Source organism: Choloepus didactylus (assembly GCF_015220235.1).
Source record: "Choloepus didactylus isolate mChoDid1 chromosome Y unlocalized genomic scaffold, mChoDid1.pri SUPER_Y_unloc1, whole genome shotgun sequence".
Taxonomy (NCBI): Eukaryota; Metazoa; Chordata; class Mammalia; order Pilosa; family Megalonychidae; genus Choloepus; species Choloepus didactylus.
The window spans coordinates 5408826-5435568 of record NW_023637624.1 but is presented as its reverse complement, the minus strand read 5'-3'; the positions used below and the strand labels follow the sequence as shown (position 1 = coordinate 5435568).

At 40.1% G+C, this 26743-nt stretch overlaps 1 non-coding gene across 1 annotated transcript; it reads right to left on the bottom strand.

Moving 5' to 3' along the window:
• Nucleotides 1-22023: 22023 nt before the first annotated feature.
• LOC119525937 lies at nt 22024-22140 on the bottom strand. The gene has a single exon (XR_005215041.1). It is a non-coding gene; the product is annotated as a U5 spliceosomal RNA (small nuclear RNA).
• Between the last annotated feature and the right edge of the window lie 4603 nt (nt 22141-26743).

Below are 26743 nucleotides of genomic sequence, written 5' to 3'. Positions count from 1 at the left end.
AAAATTTTTTCCCATTGAGTTGGCTGCCTCTTTACCTTTTTGAGAAATTCCTTTGAGGTGCAGAAACTTCTAAGCTTGAGGAGTTCCCATTTATCTATTTTCTCTTTTGTTGCTTGTGCTTTGGGTGTAAAGGCTAGGAAGTGGCCTCCTAATACAAGGTCTTGAAGATGTTTTCCTACATTATCTTCTAGGAGTTTTATGGTACTTTCTTTTATATTGAGATCTTTGGTCCATTTTGAGTTAATTTTTGTGTAGGGGGTGAGGTAGGGGTCCTCTTTCATTCTTTTGGATATGGATATCCAACTCTCCCAGCCCCATTTGTTGAAAAGACCATTATGGCTCAGTTTGGTGACTTTGGGGGCCTTATCAAAGATCAGTCGGCCATAGATCTGAGGGTCTATCTCTGAATTCTCAATTCGATTCCATTGATCTATATGTCTATCTTTGTGCCAGTACCATGCTGTTTTGGCAACTGTGGCTTTATAATAAGCTTCAAAGTCAGGGAGTGTAAGTCCTCCCACTTCGTTTTTCTTTTTTAGAGAGTCTTTAGCAATTCGAGGCATCTTCCCTTTCCAAATAAATTTGATAACTAGCTTTTCCAAGTCTGCAAAGTAGCTTGTTGGAATTTTGATTGGGATTGCATTGAATCTGTAGATGAGTTTGGGTAGAATTGACATCTTAATGACATTTAGCCTTCCTATCCATGAACATGGAATATTTTTCCATCTTTTAAGGTCCCCTTCTATTTCTTTTAGTAGAGTTATGTAGTTTTCTTTGTATAGGTCTTTTACATCTTTGGTTATGTTGATTCCTAGGTACTTGATTTTTTTAGTTGCTATTGAAAATGGTATCTTTTTCTTGAGTGTCTCTTCAGTTTGTTCATTTCTAGCATATAGAAACATTACTGACTTATGTGCATTAATCTTGTATCCCGCTACTTTGCTAAATTTGTTTATTAGCTCTAGTAGGTGTATCGTTGATTTCTCAGGGTTTTCTAGATATAAGATCATATCATCTGCAAACAATGACAGTTTTACTTCTTCTTTTCCAATTTGGATGCCTTTTATTTCTTTGTCTTGCCGGATTGCCCTGGCTAGCACTTCCAGCACAACGTTGAATAACAGTGGTGACAGCGGGCATCCTGTCTTGTTCCTGATCTTAGAGGGAAGGCTTTCAGTCTCTCACCATTGAGTACTATGCTGGCTGTGGGTTTTTCATATATGCTCTTTATCATGTTGAGGAAGTTTCCTTCAATTCCTACCTTTTGAAGTGTTTTTATCAAAAAGGGATATTGGATTTTGTCAAATGCATTTTCAGCATCTATTGAGATGATCAATTGATTTTTCCCTTTCGAGTTTTTAATGTGTTGTAATACATTGATTGTTTTTCTTATGTTGAACCATCCTTGCATGCCTGGAATGAACCCCACTTGGTCATGGTGTATGATTTTTTTAATGTGTCTTTGGATTCGATTTGCAAGTATTTTGTTGAGGATTTTTGCATCTGTATTCATTAGGGAGATTGGCCGGTAGTTTTCCTTTTTTGTAGCATCTTTGCCTGGTTTTGGTATTAGATTGATGTTAGCTTCATAAAATGAGTTAGGTAGTGTTCCATTTTTTTCAATGTTTTGAAAGAGTTTGAGTAAGATTGGTGTCAGTTCTTTCTGGAAAGTTTGGTAGAATTCCCCTGTGAAGCCATCTGGCCCTGGGCCTTTATTTGTGGGAAGATTTTTGATGACTGATTGGATCTCTTTGCTTGTGATGGGTTGGTTGAGGTCTTCTATTTCTTCTCTGGTCAGTCTAGGTTGTTCATATGTTTCCAGGAAATTGTCCATTTCTTCTACATTATCCAGTTTGTTGCCATACAGTTGTTCATAATATCCTCTTATAATTTTTTTAATTTCTTCAGGATCTGCAGTTATGTCACCTTTTTCATTCATTATTTTGTTTATATGGGTCTTCTCTCTTTTTGATTTTGTCAGTCTAGCTAGGGGCTTGTCAGTCTTGTTGATCTTCTCAAAGAACCAACTTTTGGTGATATTTATCCTCTCTATTGTTTTTTTGTTCTCTATGTCATTTATTTCTGCTTTAATCCTTGTTATTTCTTTTCTTGTACTTGGTTTAGGATTGGTTTGCTGTTCATTTTCTAGCTTCTTCAGTTGATCCATTAGTTCTTTGATTTTGGCTCTTTCTTCCTTTTTAATATATGCGTTTAGTGCTATAAATTTCCCCCTTAGCACTGCTTTTGCTGCATCCCATAGGTTTTGGTATGTTGTGTTCTCATTTTCATTCGTCTCTATATATTTAGCAATTTCTCTTGCTATTTCTTCTTTAACCCACTGATTGTTTAGGAGTGTGTTGTTTAACCTCCAGGTATTTGTGAATTTTCTAAGTCTCTGATGGTTATTGACTTCTAATTGTATTCCATTGTGGTCAGAGAATGTGCTTTGAATAATTTCAATCTTTTTAAATTTACTGAGGCTTGTTTTATGTCCCAGCATATGATCTATTCTGGAGAAAGTTCCGTGAGCACTAGAAAAGTATGTGTATCCTGGTGATTTGGGATGTAATGTCCTGTAGATGTCTGTTAAATCTAATTCATTTATCAGATTGTTTAGGTTTTCAATTTCCTTATTGGTCTTCTGTCTGGTTGATCTATCTATAGGAGAGAGTGATGTGTTGAAGTCTCCCACAATTATTGTGGAAACATCAATTGCTTCCTTTAGTTTTGCCAGTGTTTCTCTCATGTATTTTGTGGCACCTTGATTGGGTGCATAGACATTTACGATTGTTATTTCTTCTTGCTGAATTGCCCCTTTTATTAGTATGTAGTGGCCGTCTTTGTCTCTCAAAACATCCCTGCATTTGAAGTCTATTTTATCTGAGATTAATATTGCTACACCTGCTTTCTTTTGGCTGTGGCTTGCATGAAATATTTTTTTCCATCCTTTCACTTTCAGTTTCTTTGTGTCCCTGTGTCTAAGATGAGTCTCTTGTATGCAACATATTGATGGTTCATTTTTTTTGATCCATTCTGCGAATCCATATCTTTTAATTGTGGAGTTTAATCCATTTACATTCAACGTGAAAACTGTGAAGGCATTTCTTGAATCAGCCATCTTATCCTTTGGATTATGTTTGCCATATTTTTCCCTCTCTCTATTAATATCCTTTATTGTACCCATACCGAATCTCTTTAGTACTGAACCTTTCTCCACGTCTCTCTGTCCTGTCTTTGTTTCTCTGTCTGTAGGGCTCCCTTTAGTATCTCCAGTAGGGCAGGTCTCTTGTTAGCAAATTCTCTCAGCATTTCTTTGTCTGTGAAAAATTTAAGCTCTCCCTCAAATTTGAAGGAGAGCTTTGCTGGATAAAGTATTCTTGGCTGGAAATTCCTCTCACTCAGAATTTTAAATATATCGTGCCACTGCCTTCTTGCCTCCATGGTGGCTGCTGAGTAGTCACTACTTAGTCTTATGCTGTTTCCTTTGTATGTGGTGAATTGCTTTTCTCTTGCTGCTTTCAGAACTTGCTCCTTCTCTTCTATGTTTGACAGTGTGATCAGTATATGTCTCGGAGTGGGTTTTTTTGGATTTATTCTATTTGGAGTTCGCTGAGCATTTATGATTTGTGTATTTATGTTGTTTAGAAGATTTGGGAAGTTTTCCCCAACAATTTCTTTGAATACTCTTCCTAGACCTTTACCCTTTTCTTCCCCTTCTGGGACACCAATGAGTCTTATATTCGGACGTTTCATATTATCTATCATATCCCTGAGGTCCATTTTGAGTTTTTCAATTTTTTTCCCCATTCTTTCTTTTATGCTTTCATTTTCCATTCTGTCATCTTCCAGGTCACTGATTCGTTGTTCAACTTCCTCTAGTCTTGTACTATGAGTGTCCAGAATCTTTTTAATTTGGTCAACAGTTTCTTTAATTTCCATAAGATCATCCATTTTTTTATTTAGTCTTGCAATGTCTTCTTTATGCTCTTCTAGGGTCTTCTTGATTTCCTTCATATCCCGTACTATGGTCTCATTGTTCATCTTTAGTTCTTTGAGTAGCTGCTCTAGGTGCTGTGTCTCTTCTGGTCTTTTGATTTGGGTGCTTGGGCTTGGGTTATCCATATCGTCTGGTTTTTTCATATGCTTTATAATTTTCTGTTGTTTTTGGCCTCGTGGCATTTGCTGAACTTGATAGGGTTCTTTTAGGGTTTGTAGACCTATTGAAGTCCTTATCTCTAATTTATCAGATCTACAGCTTCGTGGAGTACACTTTCTCTAGCTAACCAGCAGGTGGCGTCCACGAGCCACCTGTTCTCCACAAGCCAGATCTCCCCTGCTTAGCCTTTTTGGTGAGTGGGGGAGTGAGTCTTGTGGGGCCCAATTGGTGTACCAAGCTTGCGTGTGTAGTTGGTGTTGCCTGCCCTGTATGTGGGGGGTGTTTCTGGGCAGTCGGGGAGGGGGGGTGGCCCTAACAATCAAATCTCCCTGATGATCCTAGAGTTTTAAAGCTGCTGCAATAGTCTAATCCTTCAGTTCAGTCCTGCCACAGTTTGTCTCTGCCACTGACCCACAAGTCTTTGGTATTGGCGTATGGCTCCTGAGACTTGCAAGTGGGCCCCTCTTCCAGGCTGTGCACCCAGTTCCTCTGTTGAGGGATGACTGTGCTATGTCACAGGTGAGTGCCATCCCCCCAGGGTAGTTCTGGGCTGCTGGGCTGTGTAGGGAGGCTCCCAGTCTGCTCAAATGATGGCTGAATGGGGCTTTGTTAATTCACACTGCTCCACCTTCCCAGCTCTGGGACATTCAGCTGAGGTTGCAGGGAAGGCTAATGTCCACGCCCAGTTTTGTGGTGTGTGCCTGTTATTTGAAGCACTTCTGTCACACTGGGTTGTCTGGGGCAGCTCTGGGCTATGGGGCTGGCGATGGGCAGGAGTGTTTCCTGTCCACCAGGATGGTGGCTGTGAGCGGACACCCCCCTTTTCTTGGGAAGCTGTGTTGTTTAGTGAATTTTCTCAGCCACTGGATTATTGCCTTTTGTCTCAGAGCTCTCTTAGTTCTGCTCTTGACTTGACGTGCCCAAATTGCAATTCTTTGAAGCTTTCTGTGTTGAGCTTCTTAGAGTAATTGTTTTAGAAAAAGCAAAAAGGTTTTAAAAAAAAAAACAAAAAACAACAACAAAAAAAAACGGCCCTCCTCAGAGATCTAATGGGTTATTGAAATGCTAATAGACAAAGCAACCAGGGCCATTAAGGAAAGGTGCACAGGGCAGAGAGATCAGCTTTGCTTCGGGATTTGCTTATGCGCCTCAAGGCCTGAGCTCCGCCCTTCCCCTTTCTGTGTTCACCAGAACTCCAAAAATCCTCTGCTTTTATTTTGGAGTTTTTCGTGTTGTTTTTTTTCTATGCCTGTCTCCTCTCTGCTGGGCTGGCTGCTCTCAGAGTCTCTGGTGTCTGGTCTCAGTCTATCTATGGTTGGAGTTTGAATCAGTAGAATGAGTTTTCGATAAGAGCAGCCACTGCAGTTCTCCCTTCTCCTTCCCGGAGCTGACAGCCCCTCCTCCCCCGGGACTGAGCCTGGCAGGGAGGGGCGCGGGACCCCTGGCCGCAAAAACTTACAGATTTCGCTGATCTCAGGAGTTCCACGTTTTCATGAGTGTTATATGAAGTATGCCCAAAGACAGATTGCTCTGTGGTGTCCAGTCCACGCAGTTCCTGGCTTTTTACCTACTTTCCTGGAGGAGTAACTAAAACTTAAAGCTCACCAGTCTGCCATCTTGCCCCGCCTCCCCCATAGACTTTTATAGTCTAGGAGCAGTAACCATATGTAGAAGATGGTGGGATAACCCCTGAGACCTAAAGAACAAGTCAAAAGAAGGGATTAGGACATAGAGGAGTGCAGATGAGAGCATTCAAATGGAAATGCCCTGAGGTAAGGGTGTGTTGGGGCCTTGGGAAATTGCAAGTCTTTCATGGGAGGCATCTTTAAGTTAAGCTGGTTGATGGGTCAGATGGTGCTGGGGGAGTGGTGAGCAGGAGCACACCTGGAGTGGAAAACTGCTCCTCCTATGCCCTTGGCCCAGTGCAGTTGACCACAATACACAAACTAGGGATTTTAAGCATATTGTCTCCAAGGAGTTTTTAAGAAATAAGGGTGATACTCCCATGAGGTGGGATGCTCAGAAGCCTGAGCTGGGGGAGACAAAGCCCACTCCATTAAAAGGGCATATTAATTTGGTTATCTTGAGTATAATTTGCCAAGCTAAGCGAGGACTAGATTTTTATTGGGGATGAAATAAATGAAAATATGGATAGTTTGGATGGAAGGCCAACTGGGAAGAAGGCAAGGAGTTAGTACTTGACTCAAATTCTAGAAATCTTGACTTGCCTCAGTTGGGAAAGACTCTCCCAAATCTGTGTTAATAACAGCCTCAGAAATTAGTTAGCTAGTGACTTAGTTTTACTAGCTAAGCAGCATTTTGGCTAAATGGGTATGGTGTGTACCAGAACAGGACACATTTTCTGACATCTCCTGGATAAAAACAAACAAATCAAGGGAAAAAAAAACAATCACAGAGGGGAGGTTTGCAAGATTCAGGGTAAAAATAATAATAGAAATAACTGCCAATTATCAAAAACCCAGTACATGATGTCCAGCATGTTTCAGGTGTTTTATGAGCATCACATACATGCAAATTGTTTTACTTCATAAGATATAAATGAGCCAGTGAGTGAAGGACTATTAATCGAGCTCACATCATAGATGAAGAACCTGAGGCTCACAGAGCTTTGTACATTTCCCAAATTCATAGGGCTTATTAGTGACAGAACTGGGACTAGGCTCCTTGTCTGAATTCCTCCAGAGCCCACATGTTACCACTCCTCCCAGACTGAGGCTGACCATCCTTCTCTTAATTCATTGCCTTTCCCATTATTGTACAATGTCTCAAAAGCAGTTAGGAAAAAATACACTATGTTCAGTGAACTGGAAGCCAGTATAATGAAAGATGAAAATGAGAGTCAAACATATGTGGGGATTATCTATGGGTCCCCGCCCCCCAGCCCCAGGGTTCCTTGAGATCTGACTTGGTCCAGGGACTGGCACATATGGTCAGTCCCCCACCTTCCCCTGTCACAGCACCTTCCCCTGGGCCTTCCCCAGTGTGCCCTCCTGTCCAAAACCGGAACCTGACCTGCTGACCAGCTCTTCACTGCTTCCTTGGAGGCTGCGCCCTGCTCCAGGGGAACAGACAACCCAGAATCACCTACCCTCTCCCTGACGTACAGCACTCCACCTTCCTGAAGAAGTTCCCTGGCTGGCCCATCCCTCACCATGGAATCCCTCTGAAAGCAACAGCCCCTTCCACATAATGATTCTCTTTTGACAGTGAAGTTAAATCACCTGCTCATTGCCCCTGGACACCTCCACCCCACTGGCTGGTGAGCAGGGTCTGATTTTGCACAGAATCTTCTGGTTCTTGGGCTACAACCCTGAAGTTGGAGAGTAGGTTTTAGAAAGGAGAGGATAGAAAGATAGGAAGTTTTAGTCTGGTAAATTAGTTGATACAGGCCACTGAATACATACACTGATGAGTGAACTTAACTATGTGGTCAAAAACCAAAGCCTCCCTCATAAGTGGGAGGAGGAGGGCTGTGGAAGTCACTATGTAGCAACCATCTATAGAGGCCTAATTCCTAAAACTCTGGAGTCCTTCCAGGGGGTTGTAATAGCTTTCTATTGCTGTTGTAAGAAATTACCACAAATTTAGCAGCTTACAACAACACACATTTATTGTGTCACATTTCTGTAGGTGAGAGTCTGGGTTGGCTCAGCTGGTTTCTCTGATCAAGGTTTCACAAGGTCTAAATCAAACTGACATCTCCTAGATAAAAACAAACAAACAAACAAAAAAACAAATCAAAGGGAAAAAAAAAAAAAAAAAAAAAAAACAATCATAGAGCAAAGGTTGCCAAGATCCGGGGTCAAAATAATAGAAATAACTGCCAGTTATCAAAAACCCAGTACATGATGTCCAGCATGTTTCAGGTGCTTTATGAACATCACATACATGTAAATTGTTCTACTTCATAAGATATAAATGAACCAGTGAGTGAAGGACTATTGTTGGGCTCATATGGGAGACTCTGGGAAGAATCTCCTTCCAAGCTCATTCACATTGTTGGTGGAATCCACTTCTTTCATGGCTGTAAGACTGAGGTCCCAATTTCCTGCTGGCTGTCTGCTTGGATCCACCAGAATTCTTACAGGCCTCTTTCTGTCCTCACATGTGCACCCCTACATCCCTGAGTCAGCAATTACAAATTGACTTCTACCCATGCTTGGAATATCTCTAACTTCCTCCCCTGCTATATCACTCTTCTGCCTCCAGTCAGAAAAAGTTCACTTCTTGTAAGGGCACATGTGATTTTATTGGGCCCAACTGGATCATCCAATATAAAGACTCTGCAACTTTAATTACACCTGCAAAATCCCTTTGCCATGTGTCCCGGTTTGCTAAAGCTGCCAGAATGCAATACACCAGAAATGGGTTGGCTTTACAATGGGGATTTATTAACTTACAATTTACAGTTCTCAGGCTGTGAAAATGTCCAACTTAAGGCATCAACAGGATGATACCTGGAATCTGAAGACAGGCTGCTGGCATCCAGGACACTTCTGTCACATGGGAAGGCACATGGCCGCATCTGCTGGTCCTTCTCTCCTGGGTTTCATTGCTTTCAGCTGCTGGCTTTAGTGGCTTCCTCTATGTTTTCTGTGGGCCTTCTCTTAGCTTCTCCAGAGCTTTTCTCTAATTTCTCTTTTAGCTTCTGTATGTGTTTTGTCCTCTTATAAAGGACTCTACTAAGAGGATTAAGACCCTCTTTGAATGGGGTGGGTCACATCGCAATTGAAATAACTTAACCAAAAGGTCCCACCTACACCAGGTCTGCACCCACAGGAATAGATTAAAGGAACATGGCCTTTTCTGGGGTACATAACAGCTTGATCCCCATACCATGTGTTCCAGTTTGCTAATGCTGCTGGAATGCAAAACACCAGAAATGGACTGGCTTTTATAAAAGGGGGTTTATTTGGTTACACAGTTACAGTCTTAAGGCCATAAAGTGTCCAAGGCAACACATCAGCAATCGGGTACCTTCACTGGAGGATGGCCAATGGTGTCTGGAAAACCTCTGTTAGCTGGGAAGGCACTTGGCTGGCATGTGCTCCAAAATTCTGGTTTCAAAATGGCTTTCCCCCAGTATGTTCCTCTCTAGGCTGCAGCTCCTCAAAAATGTCACTCTTAGTTGCTCTTGGGGCAGTTTTCCTCTCCCAGCTTCTCTGGAGCAAAAGTCTGCTTTCAACGGCTGTCTTCAAAATGTCTCTCATCTGCAGCTCCTGTGCTTTCTTCAAAGTGTTCCTCTTGGCTGTAGCAAGCCCGCTCCCTCTGTCTGAGCCTATACAGTGCTCCAGTAATTCAATTCAGACCCACCCTGAAAGGGCGGGCCAACACCCCCATGGAAACTATCCAATCAGAGTCATCACCCACAGTTGGGTGGGGCACATCTCCATAGAAACAGAGAATTACAATCTAATAAACACTGACAGGTCCACCCACACAAGACTACATCAAAGATAATAGCGTTTGGGGGACATAATACATTCAAACTGGCACACCATGTAACATAACATACACTAATTCTCCATACTTCTGCTTACGTCTGTACATACCCTGAGGGAAAATCCTGGGTTTTTTCACTGTGCCTAACAGCACCTACACATATCTTCAGTCATATTTGTCAGGTGATGGGTAGCAGAGACTCAACAAATTATGCTTTTCACCGTGAACCTTAAGGAAAAAATATTGTGGGGGTTCAGGAAAGGTCAGTTCAGAAAGGTGTTATTGAGTGAAGAAGGCTGAACTCCCTGTAGAGATTTACCAGGTTGTTTTGAGAATTGGTGTGATCCTGTCTTTGAAAATTCCTGTCTCTAGTAGGCCCTAGAGAGAGCTGGCATAGTGAAGGCAAATTTGGCTTTCCCAGACATTCTTCTAAGATTCAAAGTGGCTGTTGTCGTAACAAATTATAAGAGCTGCTTTTATTGAGCACCAACTATGTAACTGTGTGGGAGAGACTGCAAGTGCTTATCCACATCACATCTTGCTCTCCTTCTTGAGTTCATGGGGAGACTATATTCCCAGCCCATATGTGAATGTCTTTGGCCCTGAAATTTAATCAGAAACAATCTTTGTCACCTCCAGACCAAGGCATTGGAGATCCATTATGCTATCCCAATGCTTTCTTTTCCATTCAGCTGCAAACATGGAGATCCTGTTTTCAGATATGTGACCATATGATGGAAGCAGCCTGGGTCCCTGAGTCACCTGATAGCTGAGATCTGCTGCCAATCCACTTCAGACTTAGGTGCACAAGAAATAAATTTTTGTAGCGTTAAGTCATTCACATTTCAGACTTCTTCCATTACATCCGCTAGCAGTAACTTTATGGTCTACATGCTAATATTTCTGTTGTTAGGTGTATTTAAATATTTTAATTACAAATGCAATAGTGGGTATATATACTCATAGCCAAACAATTCTGGCTGTACAGACATATCACAGTTCCTCAAAAATTCCATGCCTTCCTAAGAAGCAACCACAATTAAAAACCTTGTTTGTAATATTTGAAAGTTTATTATAGGCATTTTCTCACATAGATGTGCTATAAAAATACATTGCAAGATTTTAACGGACATGGATAAAGATGTACATATTGTTCTTCCTCTTGCCCTTGTCACTTAATGAAATGAATGTAGGATCTCTCTGTGACAGCACAGATAGATCCAACTCACTCTTCTAGGTACTGCTTAGAATTCTGAAATATGTATGTGCCATAATTAATTTACCAGTTTCCTCCTGATGGACATGGGTTGTTTCCCATTTGTGGCTATGATTAATAGAACTGACATGAACATTGTTGAATGGAAATTCTTAAGACACATGCATGTTTTCTTATAGGAAAGATAAAGGGCAAATTGGATTAAAGAGGGAAGACTGTGTGGACTGTAAAATTTTATAATTATAATTAATTATAATGTTATGATCATATTGCAGCCATTCATATTTTCACAAAATTAATGTATGTGACTAGCCTACACTCACAGACATTTTAGTTTATCAACCTTTATATTTTTGTCCAACTTTTCATGGAAATATATTGTCTCATGATTATTTTAGTTTGTATTTCCCTGTTTTCTAATTAGGTTTAACAGAAAATTAACTTAATCCCTCACCCACATAGAGCAGGATTTCTGCAGTGATTTCTTCATTACCAGGATACCTTTGGGGCATGTTTTAAAATTCTGAAATGTCAATAGGACATTTCCTTTTACTTTGAAAAGCATCTATTTGATCAGGATGATCAGGTGTGAGTAACCTGATCCAGGCAGGACACGCTTAGCTAGTGAGGAGCACTAGGAGGTCTTAGAGGAAGAGCAATTCCCAGAGTCCATGACAAAGACCATGTGCAAACCCTTGTCCAGAGAACCCAGCTGCAGTTGGCTGGCAGGGTTCTGAATCCAGCATTCACCATAAGGTGGAGAATGAACCGGGAGGAGAGAAGGTGAGAATCTTGTGGAGGATCCTGGACAGCTTACATTAATAGGTTTGGGTTATCTCTGATTCACCATTACCAGTCTGAAGTATCAGGGGCATCTGCTTGAGTAGATTTGTTGGATGAAAGGAACAGAGGCATGGCCTGACACCCCACCCTCTAAGAATCTCCTGTTCCAGTTTGCTAAAGCTGCTGGACTGCAAAAAATACCAGAAATGGATTGGCTTTTATAAAGGGATTTGTTAGGTTACAAATTTACAGCTCTAAGGCCATAAAAGTGTCCAAACTAAAGCATTAGCAAGAGGATACCTTTACTGAAGACCAGTCAATGGCATCTGGGGTTCCCCTGTCACATGGGAAGGCACATGGCTGGAGTCTGCTGGGCCTCTCCTGGGGTTAGCTTCTCATTTCCACTGGTTTCTCCAGAATGTCTCTGGGCTCCTGTCTTAGCTTCTCTCTCTCAGCTCCTGTGCATCTTTGTTTGTTTCTCCCAGGGCATTTCTCTCTAAGCATCTGGGGGGTCTTCTGTGAGCTTCTCCAGGGCAAACTCTGGATTTCTTCTTAGCTTCTTTCCTGGTTCTGGTTTCAACAGCTGTCTCCAAAATGTCTCCGGGCATTTTCTCTCTAAGCATCTCTGAGCTGTTTTCAAAATGTCTCTTATCTTGTCATAGATGACACCAGTAAATTAATTAACACCCACCTTGAATGGGTGGGGTCACATCTCCATGGAAACAATCTAATGAAAAGATTTCACCCACAATACATCTGCACCCACAAGATTGGATTAAAAGAGCAATATGGCTTTTGTGGGGTACATAATAGATTCACACCAGCACATCACCCCTACCTACTGTCAGTCAGACTACACTGGCTCCCCTGTATCACTCAGTGATATAACAAGCAGATTCAGAGAGAGCTACATCTCCTGAGTACTCTAGTAGTTTAGTGCATCCTTGCCAATGTACTAGGCTGAGAGTGGTCTTGATTCCTGCTGGAGATGGGTATTTCTTCCCTTTTGGCAGTGACCCCATTCACTGAGATTGGGGCTATGCAAATGGGCAGGGTAGGTGAGTGATGACAGTTGAAACAGGCCAAGGACACCAATGAATAGTGGAAGGGGGTGTCAGCAGCAAAGATGGGGAGATTGGAAGGGGAATTCCCTGAAGCTAATTACCTCAGTGCCTGTAAATAAAGGATTGAGTGTGGACATATCCTGAAAGCGATCCAGATGCTACCCCCAGTTCAGACTGCCTCCTGGGGTTCCTGAGTTCTTGATTGAATATGAACGTTTAAAAACAAAGACTATGTACCAGCTATCCCCAAAGATGCTACACGATCTGTAGTAAAATGTACATCGTCTTTCAATGTCATGTGAGGGCATTGCACCAGGCTTTAGACTAGCAGAGGTAAGAGACCCAGGCCCTAACAGTAGTAAATGTGAGGACCCTGAAGAGAACCCCCCTCTCCCCAGTGTCAGCAGTGGTAGCTGGTGTGGCTATTAGGCTCAGGTGCCCCTTCACTTAATTCTCTGGCAACAGGGGGAGGGGAGGTGGGTTGGGAGGTCCTTGGGCTAAAGCTGGCAAACTCAGTTCAGTAGAGGGATTCCAAATCCTGGCCTGCAGTCAAATTCAGAAACTTGAGTGAGGACTGATGAGACTTCTTCCTCCAGAACAGATGGACGCTCAAAGTGCCCAAACCCTACTGAAAGCCCTGGGAGGCCCTAGGCCAGGGTGGCAGAAAGTGGCTCTCCCTGACTTCCGCCTCTGGATTCTGTGTGAGGGGAGGCTTTGGTGTGAGGGAGGAGGCATCAGTTCAGCAGAGGGAGGAGTCCAGGCCCAGAAGGAGGTAAGATAAGATCCCTGAGTGAAGTTTGAGGGGCACCTCACCCCAGATTGGAAGAGACTCCACAGACTCCTGCCCCTGATGCCAGCCCTGGTAGTCTGGGGCAGGGATCATTTGATGCAGAGAATTCCAAATTACCCCTGGGGGACTCAGGGAGGTAAGGGGATTGGACCCAGGCCTTGGCCTCAGGACAGGAGAGGGAGGAGTCCCAGGTCCTAACAGCAGTAAAGGTAAGAGCACTGAGTGAGGTTTCAGGAATCACACACACACACCAAAAATGGAAGAGACCCCAAAGAGCACCAGCCCTGCTGTCAGCCCTTGGAAGCCCCAGGCAGGGTTGGCCAGCTGTGGAGAACTGGTAATGGACACTGTTAATTTGTACCATAAGTTGCAGATTCATGTTTATTTAAAACCCTTTATTTTAAAATAAACATATTAATTTTGAGTAATTTTAGGTGTACTGACAATTTGCAAAGATAGTATAGATAGTTCCCTATACCCAGCACCCACTTTCTCCTATTCTTAGCATCTTACATTAATACGATACATTGGTCACAATTAATAAACTGTTATTGATACATTATTAACCAAAGTCCATATTTTATTCCAGTTTACTTTGTTGTTTGCCCTAGTGTCCTTTTTCTGTCTCATGATCCCATCCAGGATACCATTTAACATTTAGTCATCATGTCTCCTTAGATTCCTTTACACTGTGACAGTTCATCAGAATCTTATTACTGATGACCTTGAAAGTTTTGGGGAGTAATGATCAGATATTTTGTAGAATGTCTCTCAATTGGGATTTTAAAAATGTTTTTACTTATGATTACACTGTCTTATGGGTTTTTGGGGGGAAGATCAAAGAGGTACAGTGACAGTATATCCAATGTACATACTGTCAACAGGACATCACTGATGATGCTCACCTTGATAACCTGACTGAGGTAATGTTTGTCAGGTTTCTCTACTGTAAAATTACTCTTTTTTCCCCTTTCCATACTTTTCTCTTTAGAAGGAAATTACTATTCTCAGCCCACACTTGAAGGGTGGGGATTTATTCTCCACCTCCTTGAGGGTTGACTATGCACATAAATTATTTGGAATTCTTCTATATGAACTATTTGTCTACTCTTCCTAGTTTATTAAATCATTTATTTATATCAAGGTAGAATTGTGGGTATTTATTTCATATTTTGGATTATAATCCCATGTTAGGTTATTTATTTTGTTGCTTAAATTTTTCCATTCCTCTAGAGTCTTCTTGCTTCTAGGCCCTTTCAGCAGACAGAGCTTGGAAATATATGTGTGTATACTAACACTTGTATGCACATATATCTATAACCGTTTCCATATATATCCAGCTATATTTATCTTAAGCTAAACATGAGTCATACTGATGTCTCTAATGCTAACCTTGTATCACATAGTTCATTCTAATCTTTACCCTTTACTTAAATATGACCTGCCATTCCAACAGTGAGATACTTGGCTCCCACTATCTGTCATCCATTTACTTATTTGTTCAATCTCACTATACATGTATATTGGTTTCAGATTGTTAGCGACATCCTCATGAGGAACAACTTCAACAACTAGAGTACAGTGCCTGTATACAGTTCCTTTTTTTTAGTCTTACAGTCTCCACTCATTTCCAGTTTCTTAGGTCAGCATCTCTTTTCCCCCACCCTCTTCAGTGAGGTTATTTCATACATTTATAATAAATTTAGATTCACCTTGTTGCGGACTGCAGTATATCCTGGTATGCCCATATCTCCCAATTGATTTTATTAAATTTGCATACCTTGAGGTTCACTCATATACCCACACACACATAAATATATGAAGAGAGAGAATTAGCTCATGTGACCATGGGGATTGGTAAGTCTGAATTCTTTAAGGTTCACACAAGCTGGAAGCTCTAATGAAGATGAAGTCATGTTCTTCAGGAGAAGCTGGCTGGGTGAAGTAGATATCCTCAGTTCTGGCTTTAAGACCTTGAACTGATTGGATAAGGAAACTTCTCTCATCGCTGAGGGCAATTTCATTTGTTGATTGTAAATGCAATCAGCTGTAGATGGAATAAACTGACTATAGGTGCTAATCCATCTATGAAATACCCTCACAGTAACAGTCAGGCCAGTGCTTATTTGACCAAACAACTGGACACCATAACTTAGCCAAGTTGACACATAAAATTAACTATCCCAGTAGTATTTCATCATTGTCCTTTCAATGTCAATGGGATCACTATTGATGATCCCTTTCTCATTCCTGGTGTTGATAAGTTATGTCTTCTCTCTCTTTTTCTTGGTTATCTTAGCTAAAGGATTATCAATTTTACAGATTATTTTAAGGAACCAGCTTTTTGTTTAATTGGTTTTCCTCTTGTTTTCTTGTTTTAAGTTCCATTTATCTCTGTCCTAATTTTTTATTGTTTCCGTTCTTCTGCTAATTTTAGATTGAATTTTCTCTTCTATCTCTAGTTTTTTAAGTAGATAGTTTATTGACTTTAGTGCTTTCTTATATTCTAATAAGTGCATTTAATCCTCTACATTTCCCTCTAAGCACTACATTAGCAGCAATCCACAAGTTTTGATGTTGTGTTTTCTTTTACTTCAAAATATTTTTTTAATTTCTCTTGAGAGTTCTTTGACCCATGCATTATGTAGAAATATGTTGTTTAATTGCAAAACATTTGGGAACTTTGTATCATGTCTGAGTCTTGTTCTGATGTTTGCTTTGTTTATTCAGACTGTGTTTTTTACTTGTTTTATCATATGCCTTTTAACTTTGTTGAAAGCCAGATAAGTTATATTGGTTTTAGGTACTGAAAGACATACATCTTCAGTGTGATTTCTGTTATTGTAGCTAATAATTAGCCTATTTTCTATGTTTATTGTAGCTATAGGTACCAGAGATTTCAAATTCCTCATGTCATTTTTTTTATCTTCTCTCCTAGCTTTAGTGCTTCTCTTTGCACTGATTCTCAGAGGGAGCCTGTGTTTTTGCAGCTCTTTCAGCTGTAATTAACTGTTATACTGGAGGCTTATTACTATGTTGGTATGTATTTTTCAGTATATGGTTATGGTACTTCTCTTCATTTATTTAAGTCTTTGGTTTCTTTCACTGACATTTTATAGCTTTCAGCTTATAGATGCAGTACATGTTTGATTTGATGCAAATCTAAGATTTAATGTTTTTAGCTTCTGCAAATGGGACTATTTATTTCAATTTTTTTATTTTTAATTGTTCATTGCTAGTGTGTAAAAAATAAGGTTGTATCTTGCAACCTTGCTTGTTTCCTGCAACCAGGCTAAAATAACTAATTAGTTGTTTTCTTTATCTCCTTAGATTCTTTGGGATTTTCTTTTTTAGACAATTATGTCATCTCCAAAGAGGAACTGTGTTATTTCATCTTTTCTAAAATACATGCCTTTTATTTCCTTTTCCTGTGTTATTGCATTGGGGAGGACTTCTAGTACTATGTTGAGTAGGGGTGGTGAGAATGGACATGCCTACCACATTCCCAATCTTAATGAGAAGACATTTAGTCTTCTACCATTATATCTAATATTAGCTGTGAGTTTTTTTTTTTTAATACATGCTCTATATCAGCTTGTCAAAGTTCCTTTCTATTCCTAGTGCACTGTGAAATTTTATCATGAATGAGTGTTAGACTTGGTCAAATGCTTTCTCTGCATCAATTGATATTATCATGTGGTTTTCCTTTTTTCTTCTATTATATTCTTCTGCATTGATTGGTTTTGAATGTTCAGTCAGCCTTGCTTTCCTGGAATAAACAGAAATTTCTCATGGTTTCTTATTATTTTAATATATTGCTGGATTCAGTTTGCTAATGTTTTGCTGATTTTCATTCAAGAGGGATACTGTTCCGTAGTTTTCTTTTATTGTACTGTCTTTTCTGGTTTGGGTATAAGGGTAATACTGGCCTCATTAATGAATTGTGAAGTGTCTCCTTCCTTTCTATTTTTTGGAAGAAATTGTATAGAATTGATGCTATTTCTTTCTCAAACGTTTGGTAGAATTTGCCAGTGAAATCACCTGGGTCAGGAAAATTCACTGTCAGAAGGCTTTTAGTGATGAATTCCATTTCTTTATTAGTTATAGGATTTAACTTGGATGAATTTTGGTAGTTTGTGGTTTTCCAGGAATTGAACCATTTTTCCTGACTTGTCAAATTTATGCCCATAGAGTGGTTAATAATATTCCCTTATTATCCTTTTATTATCTCTTTGGATGTGGTAATGTCCCTTCATTCTTTTCTAATATTGTTCATTTGTGACCTTGCTGCCTTTTTCTTTGCCAGTCATGCTGGAGATTTATCAATTTTATGTGTCTTTTAAAGAACCAGAATTTGACCTGATTGATTTTCTCTATTTTTTCTGTTTCTGATTTCATTGATTTCTCACCTTATTTTATATATATTTCTCTCCATGTGCCTAGTTTACTAGTTCCTTGGGAGGAAAGCTTAGATTATTGATTTGAGATATTTTTATCTAACATAAATATTTAATTCTATGCATTTCCCTGAAAGCATTTCTTTAGTTGCATTCCAGAAATTTGAAATGTTTCATTTTTCTATTCATTCAATGGAATATATATATATATATATATATATATATATTTGTTTTCATTGAATAGTCTCTTCAACATATATATTATTTAGACATATGTTAATTAATTTTCAATTGTTTGGAGATTTTCCCATTGTGTATTTTGGTTTTGATTTTTAGTTTAATTCCATTAGGGTCTGTGGTGGTTTGAAGCTGTATATATACCTCAGCAAAACATGTTCTTAAATCTAATCCCTTCCTGTGGGTGTAGACCCATTGTAAAGGTGCGACCCACCTCATTCAGGATGAGACTTAATCTTATTACTGGAGGCCTTTATAAACTGAATGAATATATATAGAGAAAATGCCACAGAAGCAAGAAGCTGAAACTCAGAAGAGAAGAAAGAGATCAGCAGACACCACCACATGCCTTGTGGCAGAGTAGCTAAGCATCACTGGCAGCTGGTCTTCAGGAAGAAAACAATGCTCTTATGATGTCTCAATTTGGACATTTTTCTGGATTCTATCCGTAAGTGAATAAATGCCCATTGCTTAAGCCAAACCATTCCATGGTATTGAATGCTTTGAGCAGCCTAGGAAACTAAAACCAGGGCAGAGAACATAATTTGTATGATTTCAATTATTTTACATTTTAAAAGCTTGTTTTATGACCCAGGACATAGATGTTCTTGGTGAATGTTCCATGTGTGCTTACAAACCATGTGTTTTCTGCTCTTTTGGGTCACGTTTTTTACAAATGCTAATTAAATCTTGTTTTTTTTTTAAATGTTGCTCAGTTTTACATTTTTGATGATTTCCATTCTAGCAATTCTTTCAATTCCTGAGATATGAGTGTCAAAGACCACAACTATAATCACGGCTTTTCCTTTTTCTCTTTTCAGTCTGTCAGTTTTTGGTTTAGATATTTTGAAAATATGCTTTCTAGTGCATGCACTTTTAGGATTATTATGTCTCATTAGTGAATTGATTCTTAGCATTATGTAACATCCCCGTTTGTCACTGGTAATTTTCTTTGTGCTGAAGTCTACATTTCTGATATTAGTAGAGCAGATCTGGCTTTTCTTTGATTACTGTTTGAATGGTATAACTTTTTCCATCTTTTTATTATTTCCCCCTTCCTCCCTCCCTCCCTCCCTCCCTTCCTTCCTTCCTTCCTTCCTTCCTTCCTTCCTTCCTTCCTTCCTTCCTTCCTTCCTTCCAGCAGTTCAATGACATGGGGGTTGGTTAGTACAATACAGAGAACCTAAGGGGAAAAGTACAAAATGGCACTTAACACCAATGCCAGTACTCATCACACATGGTTACAACTAAGGATAAATTAATTTTTGTTACTCACTTTTCTTTAGTACATAAATGAAAGCCATTAACTTGAACTTGATGTATATACACAACATATACACAACCTTATGCAAAATACTTTTCATAAGCAACAGTACACATTAAAATATTGGAAACTGAATATCTGTGCTGATTTGTAATTTGACTTCAGAGAACAAGAAGAGAACAACATTCAATTAGGGAGGGTTAATACTGATAATCAAGCTCTTAAATTTAACAATGTCTCCCTCTCCGTTTGTGCCAGTGTGGATATATTATGTCCTCCAATAAAAAGCCATGATCTTTTTTCTTCCCCAAGTAAACAACCATGTTTAATATAACATATGAAAAGTATAATAGTTTAAATAGTGTATGCAATAGATTGGAAAAACAATGGGATAATTACAGATGAGAAATAAACACACTGAAGAGCACATATTTGGAGCCAGCACACTCAAGTTAGGATAGTTTGTAGTGTGAGGATCCTCAACCATAGACATGTGAGAGTAAGAGATACACCAAGTACAATGAAGATCTATGTGGTAGTGTGGAGACTGGATGCACCCCAGAAAGGATGATGCTCCCCCAATCCAACCCTGTGGGTTTAGACCCACCATGGTTGGGACCTTCTTACTAGGCTATTTCAATCAAGGTATTGGTCCTAATCCTCCCGCTGGAGTTCATAGGAAGACAAAACACATGCAGATGAAACTGAGAGAGAAATTTAGAGGAAAGTCCCAGAGAAACTAAGAGAGGACCCACAGAAAACACAGAGGAAGCCGCTGCAAGCAGAACCCAAAAGCATCAAAACCCAGGAGAGAAAGACCAGCAGACCCCGGCCAAGTGACAGAAGTGTCCCGGATGCTGGCAGCCCGACCCCAGATTCCAGGGATCAGCTTGTTGATGCTGTGAGCTGGACACCTTCAGTGCCTAGAACTGCAAACTGTAAATTAATACATCCCCGTTGTAAAAGCCAACCCATCTCTGCCATAATGCATCCCGGCAGCTTTAGCAAACCAAAATACCCATTATACATTAATTCCTCATTTCCCCTCCCCTCCGTTGCTCCTGGTAATCTCTACTAGGATCTCTTTCACTGTGAATTTACATATTCTAGTTAATTCATATAAATGAAATCATATAATATCTGTCCTTTTCATCTGGCTTTTTTAATGCATCATAATGCTTTCAGAGTTCATCCGTGTTGTCACATGTATCAGAAGTTGATTCCTTTAAATGAAAGCCCTGATCTTTTAATCTAGTCTGGTGGGTTGTTTCCATGGAGATGTGACTCACTCAACTGTGAGTGACACCTTTGGTTAGGGTGTGACCTCTGATTGAATGTTTCCATGGAGGTGTGACCCCGTCCATTCAGCGTGGGCCTTGATTAGTTCACTGGAGTCTTATGAAAGCTCACAAATAAAAGGACCACAGAGTTGTAGATGACAGAGATATTTTGAAGACAGTGGTTGAAAGCTGACATTTTGGAGAAAGCCATTTTGAAACCAGAACTTTGGAGCAGACGCCAGCCATGAGCCTTGCCAGCTAACAGAGGTTTTCTAGACACCATTGGCCATCCTCCAGTGAAGGTACCCGACTGCATATGTGTTGTCTTGGACACTTTATGGCCTTCAGACTATAACTTTGTAACCAAATAAACCCCCTTTATAAAATCCAATCCATTTCTGGTATTTTGCTTAATGGAAGTGTTAGCAAACTGGAACAACCTTTATACCTACCACAGGCTACACAATGTCCTGAGAGGGTTCTCTATGAGAAAAATAGGTCACAGCTTTAAGACACTTCTTTGGAAGGAACTAATGAGAAAGCAGATTGGAAGGTGAGACTTCTTCATCTTTTTTCAAATAAATGGTCTTAATTTTTCTTCTTATAGAAAATGTTTAGATCAGTTTATTACAAATAAATCTGTTCTTGTTTGCTAATGCTGCTGCCATGCAAAATACCAGAAATGGATTGCTTTTATAAAGGGGCTTTATTTGGTTTCAAATTTACAGTCCTAAGGCCAAAAATTGTCCAAACTAAGGTATTGACAAGAGGATACCTTCACTGAAGAATGGCTGATGGCATCTGGAACACCTCTGTAGCTAGGAAGGCATGTGCCTGGCGTCTGCTGGTCCTTTGCTCCCAGGTTGCCTTGCATTCGACTTCTGATTCCAGTGGCATGCTCTGTAAGCATCTGGGAGTTCTCTCTTAGCATCTCCAGTGCATACTCTGGGCTTCATCTCTTAGCATCTCCAAACATCATTTTGTCTGCATCTCCAAGCATCTCTAGGCATCTCTGTCAGCTCCTAGCATCTCTATAGCTCCCAAGCATCTCTTAAAGGACCCCAGTGATCTAATTAAGACCCACCCCAAATTGGTGGGGCCAATCCTCCGTGGAAATATCTAATCAAAATGTCTCACCTACCGTTGGGTGAGTGATATCACCATGGAAACAGCCTAATCCAAAGATCCCACAAGATTGAATTACAAGAACATGTCTTTTGTGGGGGACATAATATATCCAAACCAGCACAATATCTAAACCATTAATTTTTGCAGCTTTCAGCTAAAGTCCAGTATTTCATTTACAGAAAGTCAGCGAGAAAAGGTCAGTAGAGATCATCTGATCTTTTTTTTTTCTACTATTATACTTTATTAGCCTTGTGAAAAACAAGGCCTCAAAAAATTAGGTATAAACTCAGAATCGTTTCTCTCCACGGAAATCTTTAGTAAAAGGCGAAAGATTTATACGATCTGAAGAGAAACCAGAGTGAGATCATCTGATCTTACACTGTGGCATCATCCATTCAAGTCCTTGGCACAATCCTTCACCTATAGGGGTACAACATGCCCAGATCTTTAATAGAAGTTAATTTCAAAAACTGGGAGATTTCTGCTACAGTCATACGTTCTTTAACATCTTGTTTATTAGCAAAAATCAGCAATCCAAGTTTTCTCAGGTCCTAATGAGCTAACATTTTATACAGCTCTTCTCTAGTTATAGGAATCCTTTCTCTGTAATGTCCACAACTATTACAAACTCAGTGTTAGTACAGTAAGCATTCCAGGAAGAATGAAGGGATCCTTGGCTACCAATATCCCACATTAGGAAAAGTGTATTATTAACAACTGTCTCTCCTACATTACTTCTTAGGGTAGGGGGAGTATGTACAACTTCATTCATAGGAAACTGGTAAAGGATGGTAGTTCTCACCTGCTCCTGGTGATTGAACAATCTCCATGTCCTGGTGAAGAGAATTCCCATTCTTGGGCAGCAGATCTCCCTCCAGTCACCTGGGCAGCCAGACCTCCATGGCTCAGGCCAAGGGGAGGAGAAAGATGAGCCAGAGCCTCCACCTCTGCTGCTGCTGCTCCCGCACTTGCCAGCAGCCCTCTCCCCAGGAACACGAGAGAGGCTGAAGACCAGCTCTCCCTGCCATGCGATTGGCCCCGCCACTGCTGCCAAGGCAGTCATCTGGCTTGTGGACATTGCTGCCTTGTTGACTGTGATGAGCCTTATAGGCCACCATCCTCCCCCATTTCCATCCTTTATTATTAATTTACCTGTATCACAAAATTTGAAGTGATAATTTTTGTAGCTAGCATATAATTGAGTGTGGTATAAAGCCTAAAATTAAGGCCTAATACCATGTGCTACCTTGACATCTGGGGGAAATTGAAAGGCCTCAAATGGCCTAACCAGAAGCTGCCCTTCCCACTCTGCTCCCATGGATAAGATGGGCCTGCCAAACCACCCTCCTAATCAAATGGGCTTAGGTGTAGTTCCTGCTTATACCTGAGTAGCAGGTTTTGGTGTCTTGCCAATCTTTGGAATTATTCAAACAAGTCAATCTTAGCCTCCCATGGGAATCAGGGTGACTACAGCCTCTTGATACTTCCCTGATTTTGGTGTATTATGTCCCCCAAAATGCCATGTTCTTTGATGCAATCTTGTGGAAGCAGACACATTCATGTTGACTAGATTGGAACCTTTGGATTAGGTTGTTTCCATGGAGATGTGACCCACCCAACTGTAGGTGATAACTCTGATTGTATAATTTCCAAGGAGGTGTAGCCCCACCCATCCAGCATGGGCCTTGACTAGTTTACTAGAGCCCTATATAAGAGCTTAGATGGAAGGAGCTTGCTGCTGCAGCTGAGACAGCACTTTGAAGATGGCTGTTGGGAGCTGCTGCAGACATTTTGGAGAATGCCATTTTGAAATGCAACCTGGAAGCAAGCAGATGCCAGCCATGTGCCTCCCCAGTTAACAGAGGCTTTCTGGATGCCAGTGACCTTTCTCCAGTGAAAGTACCCTATCATTGATGCCTTACTTTGGACACTTAACGGCCTTGAGACTATAACTTTGTAACCAAATAAACTCCCTTTATAAAAGCCAATCCATTTCTGGTATTTTGCCTAATGGCAGCATTAGCAAACTGGAACAATACTACAAAGCCTATCTCCCAAAGTCCCTGATTCTTTACTCTCCTGATTCTTTACACATGCTCTCTATGGCATGTGTGTCCTTCCCTGTGCTGTAAGTATATGTGAATAATAAACTACTGTCATCTTTCCAGAGTTAGGTGTCCTGTGTTTGCATTTCCCATAAACCTAAGGTGGGAATCCCTCTCTCCTCAACAGGGTGAATAGAAGGCAATTAAAATAATTGGTATCATGAACAGGATGGCTTAACCATGACTAAGTACATCTGGTCAGCATTAAATAACTTCTCCTTGGCTAACCAACTGGTACTTTGATATGGAGAAGGCTGCCTAGATTGGAACCACCAATTGCTGGGGGGATTCCACTTTGGCCTGCATAACATTATATATATATTTTTGGGTGTTGCAATCTCTTCCCACCCTAAAACACTCTCATACCCAAGGTAAGAGTTTTTGTTAATTGACTATACCCCAACATGAAGTATGCTGGGTTCAGTCTGCATTTGGCTGGTAGTCTCTGGGGCTCCTACTGTAATAACAGTGATAATATAGTGCCCAATTGGTTTGTGCTTGAGTCCCACATATGAAGAGTCAGGCTAGAGCTGTCTGATCACTGTCTAGCCTGGTATCTGTCATTCGGTGCTTTGGGAAATCAATACAGACATTGTTTGTGATTGCGCACTCCAGGATATGCGCAGGGTCAACCTTTTGTGAAGTTTGCAGAAAGGAAGGAGACCATCACTCCAGGCAGAATTAAGTCTGGCACCCCAGTTGCCTAATAAAAGTCAGTGTTGCTCAGGCAAGGGTAGTGATCTTCCCTATCTCCTTTGCTACTGCTTCCCTTACTTCAGTTGTACTTGTTCTCCTGACTTCCAAGGGTATGTAGGGGCAAATACATGGAGGCCTCTGTCACAAGTGCTGATGAAAGAACAAGAAGAAGAAAAGAAGAAGGAACATTTGATGTTAGCTCCACTCCAAAACACTAAAGGAAGTAACTCAACTGCTCTCCCAATGCAAAATCCCTAGCCAATGTGCCTGAGCTTTTCTTAGCACTGCTGCTTACCAGCATGCCAAAGGGCTACCTTACCAGATGTGAACCTTGACAGCAAGGAGATTGTTTGATAAACCCTGGGGGAGGAGATTGTCACCTACAAGGTGGGTCACCAAGCTCCCAAACTATGTCCCAAAACTACCCAGAAGATCTGCACCATGTGTATTTTGACAGACAGAAATTTAAAAATGGATTGAAATACTTAAAGTGCTGAAGGAAAACAACTGCCAGCCAAGAATTTTATATCCAGTGAAACACTCAAAAATGGGGAAGAGAAGACATTCTAGGTAAACAAAAGCTGAGGGACTTCCTCACCACTAGACCTGCCCTACAAGCACTGCTAAAGGGAGTTCTTCAGACTGAAGGAAGGCCATTAGAAAATGGTTCAAAGCAGCATAAAGAAATGAAGACCTGTGGTAAAGCAGAGCACCAAAATATATGAAGCAGATACTGACAGATTTGAAGGGAGAATTTGACAGTTCTACATTAATAGTAGGGGAATTTAACACACAATTCTCAATAATGGATAGAACATCTAGTTGGAAGATAAAAAAAGAAAGTACAGGATTTGAACACTTATAGGGCACTAAACCAACTAGACCTAACAGATATATATAGAAAACTGCATCCATCGAAAGCAAACATACAGTCTTCTTGCATGCACACAGATTATTCTCCAGGATAGACCATAAGTTGGGTCACAGAACAAGTCCCAATAAATTCAAAAATGTTGAAATCATACAATGTATACAATGTATACAACAGAATAATGCTAAAAATCAATAACAGAGGGAGAAACTGCAAATTCTTAAAATATGTGGCAATTAAACAATGTACTCTTAAACAACCAATGAGCTAAAGAGGAAATCAGAAGTGATTTTAGGAAATATCTTGAGACAAATGAAAATGAAAATACAACATACCAAAACATAGGATGCAGTGAAGGCAGTGCTGTGATGGAAATTTATAACTAGAAATGTTTACATTAAAAAGGAAGAAAGACTTCAAGTAAGAGACCTTACCTCAAAACTGGAAGAATAGAAAAAAAAAAGAGAGCAAACTACACTGAAAGAAAGCAGAAAGAAGGAAATAAAGATTAGAGCAGAGATAAATGAAATAGAAATCAAAAAAAGCAAAACAATAAAAAGAATCAACAAAACCCGAAATTGGTTCTTTGAAAAGATCAATAAAATTGACAAACTTTTAGCTAGATTAACATGAAAAAAAAGAGAGAAGATACAAATAATGAAAATCAGAAATGAAAGTGAGGAAATTATTACTGATCCTGCTGAAATAAAAAGGACTATAAGAGGCTACTATGAAAAACTGCATGCCAATCAATTAGATGAAATGAACAAATTTTCAGAAACACACAAACTACTTACATCGACTCAAAAAGAAATAGAATATCTCAAAAACCAGTTAGTATTAAAGAGACTGGATGAGTAATAAAAAAAACCTCCCAACAAAGAAAAGCCCAGGCCTAGATGGCTTCATAGTGGAATTATACCAAGTATTCACAGAAGTCTTAATTTCAATTCTGCTCTAATTCTTCCAAAACATTGAAGAGAAGGAAATGCTACCTAACTCATTCTATGAGGCCATCACCCTCTTACCAAGGCAGGATAAAAACACCACAGGAAAAGAAAGCTGCAGACCAATATCTCTTACGTATATAGAGGCAAAAATCCTCAACAAAATATAAGCAAACCGAACTAAAATAATTGAAAGCAGGTTCTCGAACAGATATTTTCAAACTGATGCTCACAGCAGCATTATTCGTAATTGCCCAAAGATGGAAGCAACTTAAGTGTCCATCAGCCAACAAATGGAAAAGTAAAATGTGATATATACATACAATGGAATATTATTCAGCTGTAA